The 16,170-nt window shown below is 38.7% G+C and overlaps 1 pseudogene; it reads right to left on the minus strand.

The window, feature by feature from the left end:
• Nucleotides 1–15,101: 15,101 nt before the first annotated feature.
• LOC104997336 lies at nucleotides 15,102–15,436 on the minus strand (annotated as a pseudogene).
• Between the last annotated feature and the right edge of the window lie 734 nt (nucleotides 15,437–16,170).

A 16,170-nucleotide genomic window follows, 5' to 3' on the forward strand; every position in this document is an offset into this window, starting at 1 on the left:
TCAAGGCTGACGTTTGTACAGAGCCACATGCACAGCAACCATGCTAACTGGGTATCATCCCAGTGATCCTCACAGTCTCTCGTGGGGCAGGCATGATTCTGACTCTTTCTTATGTCACAGATAGAGACACTGGGAGTCTTCTTGGGAACTTATTCACAGTCTCAGGGCTGCCAAGTGGTGGACCCCAGTGTTTAAATATTACACTTGCTCTGAGACCATGACTATAAAAGGCTATGCTACCACATAGCAGAATAAATAAAATCAGACATGAAGCCCTGAGAACACTTACAGCAGAGAAAAGTTTCAACCTACAAAGTTCCCTTTGCCATGTTCTCCAAACAGTCATTTCAGACAGTTTTTCTAATTTTGAGAACTCAGGAATCACCTTACATGATGCCAAGAGAACTGACTCATCCGTGATCACAAACAAACTGGCAGCCATCAAACATCATCTGTGTTTCCCCATCATCATACACCATCAGCTGAGAAATCGAAAGAAAGAAACCTGATCAAAGTTATATCCATTCAGGTAACATGATACAGTATGACTAATCTTTTGAAAACACTAAACTGTTCATATTTTCCTTCTTGGCATACGTCTACAGTCCCCGTCCCTCAAAGGAAAATGTTCAAAGCTGTTAGGATGCTATTCCAGGTCCTGCAGGAATTTGTTCTCATCTCCATCCCCGGAAGCTGCCCTCTCAAGTTCCTGATGCCAAGAAGGGTAGTAAAATGCAGTGAGTGTGGTCTCAGTGTTTCAGATGCATTCACTCAGCTGATGTCTGCAAGGACCCTTTGCAGAGGAGATGATTTTTACTATTCTCATTCTTATTAGATGGAAGACTTTCTGCAGACAGTTACGTAAAAGCTGAGCTCCAGTAGAGGAACCAAGATGCCATCCCAGGCAGCATGGTCCCAGAGTCTCAATGCTGGGCCAGGTCCCCAACCCCTTCATTCTCAACTCCCTGTGGCTGTGTGCACTTCCTGGAGGAGACCAAGCTCTTAAGACTCTTTCTGCTCTGCTACCCCGCCTCCAGAAATGCCTTTCCACCTTGGAAAGGCATCTTATTTAGCTTGATATTGAATTTATTCTATTTCCTTTTGGGGTTACATTCTTAACTAATTCACTTAACAGTCATCTTTTCTCCCCCCTTTTTTACTTTTTTGTTTAGTTTTGCTTTATTATTTTATGTCATTTGTGTGTATCTCTCTTTCACTGTGCCCACAGGCTATGAGACATATATATTTAAATTCCTCCACGTCCTACTAGACTCTAACCTCCCAGATAAGCAGGGGCCTTGTCTTAACCTGTTATTCTCCAGCAGCTAAATCATAAACTTCTAGAAGGTGTTCAGTGAATGCCTGTGGAAGGAATGGCTAAATGAATATTGTACACACAAGATATAAAACAAGATATATTTAAGGATTTGCAGTGAATACTTAACTAATTAGAACTGGGACACTGAAATTTCTGGCTAAAATGGGAAATTTCATGCTTCTCTTGGTTTGACTTTTTTCTCATAGATTCTCATTTCTCTTTTTACCATAGCTTTTCTTTCCTAATGGTTACCACTTTACTCATCACAAGCCAAATGACTACCTTATTGGAGATACACTATTGATATGAATATTGAATATTGATATGAATATAGTATACCTCCTAAAGTTTATTAACCAAGTGACAATTTGATTATTACTCAAGTTTCAATATGAACATAGAATTAAAATTGTAAAATGTTTCCCACAAAAAAGAAGCATTGGCAAGCCTCTTTTTTTTTTTTTTTAGTGACACTATTTGCAACGGATGTTTTTCAGGAATAAATTGGGGTCAGATCAGATACCAAGTGTCAGCTTTAACACATAAACCAAAATCCACATTTCTTCCATGCCTTCTGAAAACGTTAGATTTTAAACCATTACATTTTATTTATGAGATAATCACATTTTGCTTGTGGAGAATAGGCAGGCAAAGATATAACTCACACAAGCATGCACAAGTGCAGTGTGCTTCACCTTCCCAACAGGTCCTCTTTCTTAAATAAAGCCAGTGCTTTAAAGCAATGAGAAATTTGATTTCTCTTACAACACATGAATAGGATGATGTTTACTTATGTGATAGCTTTATCTCTCTGAGAGCGTCATAGGAAATGGACTCATCCATCTCTGTGTTCCCAGTGGTAACGGAGAGCTTAGAAATAATGATCCTGAGGTAAATACTTTTTGAATTAAAATATTTTAATTTGGACTTCCCAGGTGGCACTAATGTTAAAGAACCCACCCCCGCCATTACAGGGGACAAAAGAGAAGTGAGTTTGATCCCTAGGTCAGGAAGATCCCCTGGAGAAAGAAATGGCAACCCATTTCTTTCTGAAACAGCAACTCCAATATTCCTGCCTGTAGAATCCCATGGACAGAGGAGCCTGGCAGGCTACAGTCCATGGGGTTGCAGAGTCAGACACGACTGAGCATGCATGTATGTATTTTAGTTTATTATACTATGAATGCATGCTAAGTCACTTCAGTCGTGTCTTATCTGTGTGACCACATGGACTGCAGCCTGCCAGGCTCCTCTGTCCATGGGATTCTCCGAGTAAGAATACTGGAATGGGTTGCCATGTCCTCCTCCAGGGGATCTTCCTAACCCAGGGATCTTAGAAATAATGGTCCTGAAGTAAATACTTTTTGAATTACAATATTTTGATTTATTTTACTGTATCATTCAGTTCAGCTCAGTCGCTCAGTTGTGTATGACTCTTTGCGACTCCATGAACTGCAGCATGCCAGGCTTCCCTGTCCATCACTAACACCCACAGTTCATCCAAACCCGTGTCCATTGAGTTGGTGATGCCATCCAACCATCTCATCCTCTGTCATCCCCTTCTCCTCCTGCTCTCAATCTTTCCCAGCATCAGGGTCTTTTCAAGTGAGTCAGCTCTTTGCATCAGGTGGCCAAAGTATTGGAGTTTACCTTTACTTATTTAAATTCAGATACAATAGAGTACTAACTTCAAGAACCAGATATAAATCCTGCTAATATTTTGCTAGACTTTCCATCATTTTCTTCTGCAAACTCATTACTCAGCTTCAGCAAATGACTTTGACTTCTAACTTCTTAAAATGTAACACTTTATTTACTCCTCTGTATTAGGAAAATTTCACATAATAGATTTTAATGTTCAAAATGAACAGATCATGATTTACAAAACCATTTCAAATATTTCACCATGATAAATAAGACAGGGATGAAGCTATATTCATGGTGTCTAATTAACAGTGTGAAAGAAAATGAACTGAAAGGATGAGCACTGGAGATCAGATTTGAAATGGTTTATTTTGGGGGGTGGCGGGATTCATGGTGGGGTGAGGACCAAGCACCAATAAAGTAGACTCACTGGAGAAGAGGAGCTTGTGGGAAATGGAATGTTGCCTGAGTTGTCCACTTCACTTAGGAAGTCACCCAGAAATATGGCAGGAATAGGGGGTGAAGAAGCATACTGTTGGAGGTGCTGTGGTCTCCAGTGAGAAAGGGAAAGATGGAGATGTCTGTGACCAGTTACAAACACAGGAAGCACAGGCTTCCAAGAAGATATGGCTTTTGAAGTAGAAAGGAAAAGTAATTGCAATATGTGATGGAAGCAAGCAGGATTTTTATGTTTCTTATAGGCATTAAGGCACATGGGATGCAAGAGAAAAATCAATCTCTTTAAAGAAAACTGCAGAAAAAGTCATAAAAGACTGGACGCATACCAGGAACCCAATGCATGAGTTCTTTCTCAGAGGCCCCCAGGGTGGACTCCAGTCCTATCGCAGCCGTTACTCAGCACTTACTCCATGAATCCGTCTTCTTGTCAACATGCCTCATTCATTAAAGCCCTTGGTTCATTAATTTTTCACTGTTGCCTCTTAAAGGTGAAACAACTCCCAGTCTGAGAGTTATGGCTTCCTAAACATCCATCATCCTTCCTGGAAGGCACAATTTTTTTTTTTCCCCAGAGCTTTAGACTCATGGGTTGATGCCATCTTTTCTGCACAACACTTTCTTCTGACTTTTCCAGACAAGATGATATAAGAGTGTATGCAGATTGCATGCTCAAATGTGGCTTCCATAAAAATACACTTGGTAATTGCAGCTGTACTTTATGAGGCTATGATGAAAAAGACATAAAATGTAGCTGTGAAAAATTGTGTTCACAAACCTGAGAAAATTTGGCTGTGACTATCTACTCCGTGAATTACAGCGACAGATTATGACATAAACTACATCACGGGAATTGGAAACATCCTTGGATATTAAAAAGGAAGTACACACACAAATACACACACAAACATACACATGTACCACTTGATGTGAAATATTCCAGAGAATGAAGAATCTTTAGACCATCATTCGTTTGATTCTATTTGCTTTTCACTGTCAATTGAAACACTTGCTTGTTTGCAGTAATCTTTTCTATCTTGTTTTTAAGAGTGAGATTTAATTTTTGGCCACCTCAAAATTCATCTCCACTCAGGACTTCAGAATGTAATGTTATTTGGAAATAAAGTGTTCTTGTGGATATGATTCGTTAGGGTGGACCTTAAAGTCCGGTAGATCAGAAGGTCAAGGAGAAACACAGACTTACAGAGGGGAGGAGCCGTGAGATGACAGTCAGAAAGTGGAGTGATGTGTCTACAAACCAAGGAGCATGAGGGTTGCCCACAACCACGGGAAGCTGGGAAGACCCAAGGTTGGATTTCTTCCTACAGTCTTCGGTAAGTTCAGGCCTCCCTGACACCATGATCTTCAGAATGCCAGCTTCCGGAACCATGGGGGAATACATTTCCGTTCTAAGCCACCTAGTTTATGATGATGTGTTATGGCAGCCTTAGTAGCTACAATAGACATAATTTAATGAATGAGTATTCATTACAAAAAATATTACTCTCTAGCACAGGGTAAGTATGATTGATTTTCATGCATCTTATTTTTGACTCCAAGAAGCCAAGCTTCATCAAAATTTTCACATGGAAATGTCTCAGTTCACAGATCTGATTGCGTTTAACACAGGAGAAGCCTCAGCTTGTCCATTTAAACTCTCCTTCACAAGGAAAGCACTGCTTATCTTCTCAAATATAAATCATAGTTGTTTCCCTTTTCAGGTTATAGCCATTTGCAGTGACTCACAGTGAGGTCAAGATTTTTGGCATTAAACTAAATTGAATCAGTGGCCTGATTTGTCCATCCAGCCTCCTTAGTCACCATGGTGCTCAGTTGTGAGTGCACGCACAAATACCCTCACACTCTCTCACACACTCATGCACACACCTGTGGGCTGCAGCCCTTGGACCCACATGCATTCCTGGAACAGGCTCTGGGTGCATGCACTCCATACCTCCCTCCAGAGGCCATGCAACCTGTGTCCATCCTCCGCTCCACAGGGCCACTCCCCTGTGTCCTTGGGGCTCAGATCTACGGTCACCTCTGCAGGGAGATGTCCCCAACACAGGTGCCTCCCCCTCACTCCATGATGAGAGGTCTCTGTGTAAATAAACTGCCATCCAAGACAGGTCAGAATATCTGCTCAGAGCAGAGGCTGGGGAATCATCTGAGTGATTGAAAGCCAATTTCATTACTGACAAGTTTTAAAAAAAATACCATCAGATCACTTTTTTAGTCTTCAAATGAGAAGTATAGTAACTCAACAATACTAGGATTACAAGTATTCATTCAAATGATTAATCCAAGTACATTGATTGTTTATTATAGTTCTTATCTTATACATTACTTATTATATTAAATACATATGGTATATATTTTAATGGGCTTCCCAGGTGGCACTAGGGGTAAAGAACCCACGTGCCAATGCAGGAGACATAAGAGATGTAGAGTTGGGAAGATCCCCTGGAGGAGGAAATGGCAACTCACTCCAGTATCCTTGCCTGGAGAATCCCATGGACAGAGGAGCCTAGTGGGCTATGGTCCATGGGGGTCACAAAGTGTTGAACATGACTGAGGCAACTTAGCATACACACATATTTTAACATACTGTATTAATGATATTATTATTTACCAGGTCCTATCTGGAATAGATACTGAGTTGACACCTGGGAAAGATGCCCTTTTGTTTTCCCAAGACACAGAAAATGATACACTGGTGCCTCTCCTGGGTCTTATTCAAAAAATTGTCCATGTTGAAGGTTCTTCTGCTCTGTCCTAAACATCTTTTCTAAACCAGCTAACTCCATGTCAAAATAGTATAATAAACTCATTATCAAGAGGGTTCTTAGTTCTTACAATGGTTTATTAGGTTGAACTTCTAATTTCTGTTTTAGGGCAAGATCAGTTTTTCTTAACAGCCTTGATTCTTTTATTTATTTATTTTTGCTTTTTATTTTGTATTCGGGTATAGCCCATTAACAATGTTATGATGGTTTCAGGTGGACAGCCAAGGGATTCAGCCATACATACACTTGTACACATTTTCTCCCAAACTCCCCACCTGTGTAGTCTTATTTCTAAACCTTTTGTTGAAGCAAAAACTTAGGGATATAATTTACACTTTTATCAGATTTTCTAGGGTCCCATGAGTTTAAAAGGTGTAGAAAACCCTCCCTCACTCTTGGTGGATGTGAAAGTCTTAGCTATCGGGAGCACATGAAACAGACACGCAATGAACCTGCAGGACAGGCAGGTGTGGTCCAGTCTTGCAGATGCTGTTGTCCTCTTGGCCTTAGAACACAGGGCTGCTGCCTCTGCACTGCACTTCCGTCAGTTGGACCATACGCCTCTTCAGGGCAGGATGTATCTCCTCCTTAGAATCTTACGCACATGATACATGCTGAGTAATCATATACATACACATGCTTGTTCTGTCATGTCCAACTTGTTGCAACCCCATGAACTGTAGACCATCAGGTTCCTCTGTCCATGAGATTCTCCAGGCAAGAATCCTGGAGTGGGTTGCCAAGCCCTCCTCCAGGACATCTTCCCAACCCAGGGATGAAATCTGTGTTTTCTGCTTTGCAGGCAGATTCTTTACTGCTGAGCCACAAGGAAGCCCATACATACACCTAGACAAAGTGTATTACTCCCATATAATGTCTCATCACAAATCCTATTGTGATGTAGTGAACTGACACTGGAATCTCCTTTCTACTTTCTGTCCCCAGTCTCCTGACAGTGATACCCTGAGGTGATTCCAATGAAAGGCTAATGCTGCTTTCTACACATCATGAAACTTGAACTTCTATTTATTGAGTGCTAACTGACTTTCAGGAGCTGTTCTGAATGTATACGCATTCACTTTTTGAATCCACACAATAGTCCTAGGAAATAAGTCTTATTATCATCATCATTTTACATCGAAAAAAATGAAACACAGAGAGTCTGAGTAATAAATTCCAGGTCATTTATACAGTAAGTGGCAGAAAAAACATTCAAGCCAGGCAATCTGCTCTAGGAGCCATGCTCTATTTACACACAGTCTTCTCAAGGCCAGCAAAATACTGCTGGATGTGTTTTTAATGCATAAAATACATACTTAATTTACTATAATGGCTTTTAGAAGATGCTGAATTTTAATATAGGAATGAAAATGATCATGAAATTAACAGAAAAATGAAGATATGTGATTTTATGTGTCAATTGCTCTTTTAAATTTTCCAGATTTGAAACAAATTGGAAAAATTTAAATAAAGAAAAACAAAGAAAGGGTAGTCCTGGAAGGCAAAGGGAGAATTAATTAAAAAAATATGTACTCAACCATGGTGAAAGACATTCAAGATGAGGGCTGAGAACTGATTCTTTAGTTTAGTGTCTTGATGTCATTGGGAGTCTTGAAGAAGAGAGAGCTACCTTGATGGAGGAGTTGAGATGAAACCTCAATTTGAATATGTCCAAGCAAAAGAGAGAAGAGAGCAAAAGACTGAAAAGAGATAACCTAATCTTGGAACATTTCTGAAAAGGGAACATAGAGCACAGAGGAGACTGCTTTTGTTGTTCTCTTCTGTTTTATTTAGATGTGAGCTAAAAGTGTACATCTGCAGGCTTTGGAAAGGGAAGTTAATGATACAGGAAGGCGAGGGGAAAGTTGCTGAAATGACCCCATTGAGTAGGAGAGAGCACACAGATGCAAGAGCTGGCCTTAGGGACACAGATGCCCACAGCACCAGATGAGAAGGAGACTGAACACAGATGAAGTGGGCAAGGTATGTTGGAGTCAGGGAGCATGTGGGATTTCAGTCCTGTTGATTTGTACCTTCTCACTGATAAAACCCTGATGTTGGGAAACATTGAAGACAGGAGCAGAAGGGGATGACAGAGGATGAGATGGTTGGATGGCATCACTGACTCAGTGGGTATGAGTTTGAGTAAACTCCTGGAGTTGGTGACAGACAGGGAAGCCTGGCGTGCTGCAGTCCATGGGGTCGCAGAGAGTCGGACACAACTGAGCGACTGAACTGAACTGAACTGATAAAAGAAGTCATCAGCTGAGCATGATGAGATAGACAAAGTGTTAAAGGTTTGAGAAAGTCAAGGCTTCACCTAGACATTTAGGAGAGCGAAAAAGAGAGTCTGTCGGGGAAATGCAGCAACAATCAGTGTTGCCCCTACAAGTCCATGTAAATTAGGAGCAGCTAAAGTGAGATGGGCTTCCCTTGTAGCTCAGTTGGTAAAGAATCTGCCTGCAGTGCAGGAAACCCAGGTTCGATCCCTGGGTTGGGAAGATCCCCTGGAGAAGGAAATGGCAACCCACTCCAGTATCCTTGCCTGGAAAATCTCATGGACAGAGGAGCCTGGGGGGCTGCAGTCCATGAGGTCGCAAAGAGTCGGGCATGGCTGAGCAACTAACACTTATTAAAGTGAGACCAGTCTGCTTGTCTGTCTTCCTCGCCACCACTCAGCTGCACAGTACAGGCTGGGGCTACTCGGAGGGTAGGCTAAGCCAAGGTTTGAACTTTGCTGGAAAAATTAGAATCAAAGAAGAGGCTTGCAAGAAGAGATCATAACGGTGGGCTCTGGAATCTAAGCTGGGAACCAACAAGTGAAGGCTGGAGGAAGGCAAGAGAGTGTGAAATTTAGCAACATGGCAGACTCAGTGGATGGTCATGCCCAGGTATATTGAAAAATTGTTTGGTTTTGGGTCTTTGAGAAGAATGTAATGGTTTGAGAGTAATGTGCTGTATTAAATACAACAGTTATATACTGAACATTTTAGGTAGATTGAGCTATTGGGGGTATTATAAATTCCAATATAGGTGAGTCTACCTAAAAATTCTCATTTTCTCAATGTCATTTCCACAACAGTCACAGAATGACAGAACACAAGATAGCATTGCTGCTACGAGCTGATAACAGAAATAATCAAATGCCCATCCTCAGTAAGGTGTCATTTCACAGCTGCTCACTTTTGGGGGATGCTCTTGTTTTGTCAGTGTTTTGTGTTCAATCATAGAATCAAATAATGTATAAAATGGCATTACATACATTTGGAAATGAAGCTCCTTTTCATGAAGTATTCAATTGTAGCAAACACTCTGGGGGATTTTTCAGACAATTCATAAAGGTCATTTGGCTTGAAAAGAATTTGTATCTGGGTTCGTGCTTAGCTGAAAAGTTCATCTCTTAGAAGAAATATGTACTGCATGTTGATAGCACATTAATGTTTTGTGATATTCTATTTTATGAGGTTATTAATTTTAAATAAATGTATGAATAGAATCCAAACTGGAAACACTACAGAGAATGTTGCTTCACTTTTCAGTCTCCAAGTCCTAAATATTAATAATCAGAAAAATGCTTTTAAAGGCCAATTTGGAGCTAATTTTGCTTATAAACTTTTTCCTATTCTGCTTCCATGCCTCCTTTGAAGCCTTTACAACATGCTCAAAATCACGTCTGAAGACACTGTGGAGACGCGTGCAATGGGAAAAGACAAATCCTCTCACGCACTTGGAAGAGGGGTAGGAAGGTGGCCTGGGCAAAAGCCATGGCAAGTCTCCTGTAGCTTATCTTTTGAAAGAAATTATCAATTCATCCAGAGTTTTTATAACCTGCTCCACTGCCTTCTAGCATTTTCCCCTTTCTACTCTCTGGTGAGATGACTAAAACGAATCTGGTTCTGTAAGTGTGACTTTTTTTCCCCCTTTCGCAATGTGTATAGTTTTCTTTTTGTAGTCAGAGACAACAGATGTCTCAAGGACACAACAAGCCACTTTTTATATATTTTATTCTGCATATGATAGACCCTTCAGTCCAGAAACACTTCAACTCTAGTGAACTGTCTTGTATTATCTCCTTGATTATTTCAGTAATTGTTTTCTCTCTTACATTTCCCTTCTTCTCTCTTTCAAGAACTCTGTCATTTGAATGTTAAACGTCCTGATTTTGCATCCTTTTTCTTTAGCTTTTCATCATTTTGTCTTTCTCAATCTGAGATAGCTCTTTAACTTTATAGTTTAACCTTTCTACTCAGATTCTACTTTTATTATGATTTTTAATATCCTAGGTCACTTTTTTGTACTTTGCACAAGTGGGTTAAATCAATCATCACAAACTCATCTCCCCTTAGCTTTCAAAATTTTGTTCTTGTCTCTTTTCTAAAGCTTTTTGTCTTTATGAATTTATGCCTTTTAAATAGGGCCTTTGTTTTTATTTTAATAGGATTTTCAAGTAATTGGTTTAATTGTACATTGTTTTCTTGGGGCTGCCCCTGTAGCTTAGTAATAAAGAATCTGCCTGCAGTGCAGGAGACTCAGGAGAGGCTGGTTCAATCCTTGAATTGGGAAGATCCCCTGGAGGAGGGCATGGCAACTCACTCTAGTATTCTTGCCTAGAAAACTCCATGGACCAAGGAGCCCAGAGGGCTATGGTCCATGGGGTGGCAAAGAGTTGGACACAACTGAAGCAACTAAGAATATTGTTTTCTTATTAATTATATTTTGCTTCTGATTCTCATAAGTAAAATTTATTTTAAAAATACACTGTAGGGCATGTGTCTTTTAACATAATTTACCTCAAATATTTTTGAATTTAGGCAATTGTATATATATATACATATATACATATATATGATGCTTAGTATTGTATTTAACAACAAGAAATAGCACATTTGACAAACAGAAATAATTTAAGCCTTTGCTTAGGAAAATAGTGCCAATATCAATAGAAAAATATCTAAATGGGCTTTAAGCTGAGCAGTTTTGCTTCAAGACAACTTTAAATAAGTAAAATAACTTGTGAGTAAAATCTCTCTATATATCACCAGAGAAAGAGACTGCCAAATATCTACCTCAATAAGAAATCTCCAACCATAACCAGGCACAGATATTTGAATACATTTCTGAAAAGTAGTACTCAAGTTTTCCTTTTAAAGAAACTCCTTGGCTTTTCATATAATATTTCACCAAATAACCCACTCATATGAATGGAAACCTCATTATGGTAAAGTCCTATGTAACATAAATGATTATGTTCTAAAGAACTATGAAGTTTTGGTTGTATTCCAATTAAAACTCACCCTAGTGATGAATTATGTGAAATCTTTACTCTGAAGAATTCTGTGGAATCTTAGGTTGATTTTCTCCAGGATAAGACCAATTTGCAGATTTATTTTTTCCTACTTTGTATTCAGCACCCACTAAATGCCATGTGTATCTGTCTTCTATTCAGTCCCACCCTAAGGAAGAAAATGAAAAACTGTAAGAGTAAATTACAGGCAAATTGTTTCACGTTATATCTGGAAGCTTGTTATTGATGAAAACACACAATGATGTTGTTGTTGTTGTTTAGTCACTAAGTTGTGTCCGACTCGTTGCGACCCTATAGACTGTAACCCACCAGACTCCATGTATATGTCTCTTAATGTCAGTTTGCTTCTTGAGGATGTTTATTTTCATTCTTGTAATCATAAAGTTCATTATCTAATCATATACATTAATCTTAAGAACAAAATGTTTTTATTAACCCTTGGTGTACTATCTAAGCCCATGAGACCCAATTTTAGACTTGAGACTCTTTTATTAATCTCTCTTTTTTCCAGAATAGACATGTCATAACTTTTAGTTTCTTTCCTTAGAAATCTCCAAAAATATGAATTCAATTATTATCTGAGTCCATTTGTTTTCTTTATAAATGTAGAATAAATTGTGAAATTTCAGTGTTTTTATTTTTTCCAATACCTTAAATATTTTTCTAATTTACCTTCCTGGGAATATGTCATTATTACTCATAATTATTCTCAACGATGCTGAAAAGACAAAATAATTATGTCAGGGAAGAATAATGAACTCATCCAGAAGGACAATGCAGACCTGAAATGAAACACCACTCTTGCATTGTCTTTTAGTTTTCTTGTTTTGCTGTCCAAGATATTGCATCATCTTTCAAGAAGGTATAAAAGATGTCTAGAGACACCATCATTAAATTTTTTTTGTAGTGAACCCTGAATGTAGTTGTGAATTTAGAATTTTTCACTCTGTCCATAAAAGCAAAAAGAAGAACATTTAAAAAGGAAGACATGTCACAACTATTCAAGATGAATACAAAAAGGTATCAGTGACACTTACGACATTAATGATAATCATAAAGTGGGTCATACACTCAAAAGCTCAGAAAAAAAGATTAGATGCATTTGCTCAACTCAACAATCAATAAGTGAATAATGCATATCTAAAAACAAAAGGGAAATACTGTGTTCCTACCCAGTTTATCATCCAATACAAAGAATTTCAGCACAAAATAATTGTGTCAGCCACCTGGAACAGCTCACTTTGCAAAAACGATATATGGTATAATTGTCACATCGTTCATGATGTCTGTGCACAAAAATTTACTTGATACGTTAGGTCCCTGAGTTGACAAAAGCTGAAGCCAGATGATCAGAGGAAATATAATGGGAAAATGTTGGATCAATCATTCAAATTGATATTTACCAATCTAAAATTGAATATATTTTTTGCAGTTTTGGAGGAAATGACTGCAGCTTTCTCTTCATCTTCTCACTTCATCTAAATTATTAGCTGTCAAAAAATTTAATATTGTATTTTAACAAAGTATGTGCAAGAATAAGAAGCATTAACAATGCATTGAAATCTTGATTTATTTATTTACAAGACAGATATGTTATTTATTTGTGCCTGTTGACAAGAGGTCAATTTGATTCAAAGACCTTTACTCCTGTAAAATACATACATATATATGTATGTGTGTGTGTGTGTATATATATATATATTCAAAACCATATAAAAGTAAAATAAAAATCTGTGTTTTCTATGCTCAACTTCTTAACGTTTCTAATAAGGTTAATTTTCACTATCCCTTTATTGGACCAGAGGATTCTTCTTCCTAGTATTTTGAGTGATAGTACCTATTCGGTTGAAGGCGTAAGATGCAATAACTAAGATGCAATTTTTGTTTATCAGAAATCACAGAGCAGCAACGCAACTAGGATTGACAGCAAAGGGACCTATCCAATCAGTGTATGCGACACACTTGGTGCACAAATTTGAAAAAGAGCCCACCTATCCCCACACTAGGAACTGGTCATTTTGTTTTCATCTCTGTTATTGATTTGCTTGTTGAGAAGGAAGTCACTTGATGTCTCCAGTTTCCCCACTTTTTTCACCTATAAAATGAGGATTTATATTAGAATCTGTGACTTCCAACTGGAAGGCTGAATTTTTTTTAAGCTGAAAGTGTTTTATTTGGTCAACAAATGCATAAAATGAGGAGGAAAAAAAACTTTCTTTTTACCACCATCCTCTGTTATGTACATCTGATAAACTTTATTTATTTGTATTATTTACACGGTCTCTTAAGGCATTTCAATTTTATTTTTTTCAGTCTCTTCTATTTCAAATATTTTATACCTCGGTGTATAATTTCTCTCCTGCCTTTAAAGAGTTTATAACGTGAATTGAACCATAACTCATTGGCTACTGAAAAGAAATAATTAAAAGTACAGATAAATAATTGAAAGAAATAAATGATTATTAGAAACGGAGAGGAACAGAACTATTAATAATTCTCTCATTAGCATAATTCTAGTCAAATCAATTAAAAAAATGTATAGTATCAATTCTCAAGGCCTCACCCAGGAAGAAAAACATAAATAAACTTTTTTTTTTAAGTTTAACTATGAAACAAATGAAATTTTACACAAAGAAAACACATGAAGCTCATATCTCTTAACATGGTAAAATAACTATATACTGAAAATATAGGACAAACTTGCTGGAGATGTAAGTGTTAAATGATGCAAAATGTTAAATAAAAAGAAAACCAATCTCCAGTGAGTTGCATGACTTTCATAAGGAAGCTCAGATAAATTATCTTACTGATGGACGCCTCTCATTTCACAAATTAGAAATATTCCTGAAAGGTTGAATATCAATTGGCTTTTTATAATTTGGGCTTCCCTGATAGCACAGTTAGTAAAGAATCCACCTGCAATGCAGGAGACTCCCTGTTCGATTCCTGAGTTGGAAAGATCTGCTGGAGAAGGGATAGGCTACCCGCTCCAGTATTCTTGGGCTTCCCTTGTGGCTCAGCTGGTAAAGAATCCGCCTGCAATGCAGGAGACCTGGGTTTGATCCCTGGTTGGGAAGATCCCCTGGAGAAGGGAAAGTCTACCCACTCCAGTATTCTGACCTAGAGAATTCCATGGACTGTATAGTCCATGGGGTCGCAAAGAGTCAGACACAACTGAGTGACTTTCACTTTCACTCTCTTATAATTTGTACTTTCTTCTATCTTAGGTTATAGAACAGATCATGGGTTCCCAATATGGCACTGAACATTAATATAGAAGCATGACACTAGCCCTGTTCTTAGTCTCCGTAAGTCTAGACCCACATGGATGAGTGTGGGGCATACAAAGAATGTTCTAACATCCCCCGTGTGCACCATGTTGGTCTAGGTCCAGTTTGCCAACTCTAACAAAGGCCAGCTGGAGTAAAGAAAGGCCAGGGCATGAGAAACGCCATTCAAAAGTCGAAAGGGATCATGGGAGGGCAGAGTAAGAGAAGTGAGAAACTCTGTAAATACCTACCAAAGTGGTATTAAAAAAAAAAAAAAGCAAACAAGCTCTGGCCAGCTTTACTAAAGAAAAATTGTGCATGATTTACCTTTCACCTGTCTGTCCTCACATGCTTCTGATGATGTTATATTAGAATGCTCTGGATCCGTGACAGCCAATGTGCATACTCTATAATATTTTGCACATGCTGTGCCCAATTCAATATCACCATTACCATTGTAGTGATGACCAACATGGCATAATACTCTACTTCAGCTTCCTCAAGGTTGGGCCGTCCATGAGGATGACCAGTTTCGCTTTGCTTTGTCTGATCATTTTCAGAGCCTGCTTGTACCCCAGTATATACTTTCCACTTTTCATGATGAGCTGGAGCTTAGGTTGATTGGCTCCAGTGACTTTTTCATCTTCACTGTGGCCATCAGGTTCCTGCTTTAGTGTGGAATGCCCTCAATCTAGAACACAGAGGACAAGACAGGAAGTTTAGGATCAAAGTTCCAAAATAAAAAAATTGTGAAATTGTGTAGAAGGAAAACATGACCTATTCATTAATACCCCCAAAATAGACCCCTCAAATTTCTTTGATTTGTAAAAGCTGAAGGAAAGCCCTTGATTCTTAACTCCATCCCCACAAACCTCCGCAGTCTTCTAAAGTCAGCCTTGCTCTCGTCACCCATCTGACCACTTCCATAGAGGTTTGTCATTTACCCTTCTTGCCCATGACTTATCGCACCCAGAACACACCCCTTGTTTCCTGCATTCCCCCAGGCTTTCGTCCACACCACCTACATGTGCTACTTGTCATGCTTCTTCTTCTTACTTAAAACAGTGTGTTTTACAGGTTCACCTCCTGGAAGGCAGGGACTCCTTGTCTCCACTGACCTCTTTTTCCACATATGTAGCCTGGAAAGGACACATATAAACTGCCATCATATGGTTTAAACAAATGCAGGATGACTGACTCAAAGTGGCTTAGTATAACAGGCAGATGATTGCCGTAATGATTGACCACTCTGGTTTCTCTGTGCTTTTGAACCTAAACTATAGCCATGTGACTTGTGCCTGCAGATTGTGAATTAGTGCTTTTCTCACATCAGCAGTTTTAAGAGTTAGGGTTTCTTAGCTTTAACACTATCCTTCTGAATACTATTGTGAT

Source organism: Bison bison, unplaced genomic scaffold (assembly GCF_000754665.1).
Source record: "Bison bison bison isolate TAMUID 2011002044 unplaced genomic scaffold, Bison_UMD1.0 scf7180017864307, whole genome shotgun sequence".
In the NCBI taxonomy this organism is placed as follows: Eukaryota; Metazoa; Chordata; class Mammalia; order Artiodactyla; family Bovidae; genus Bison; species Bison bison.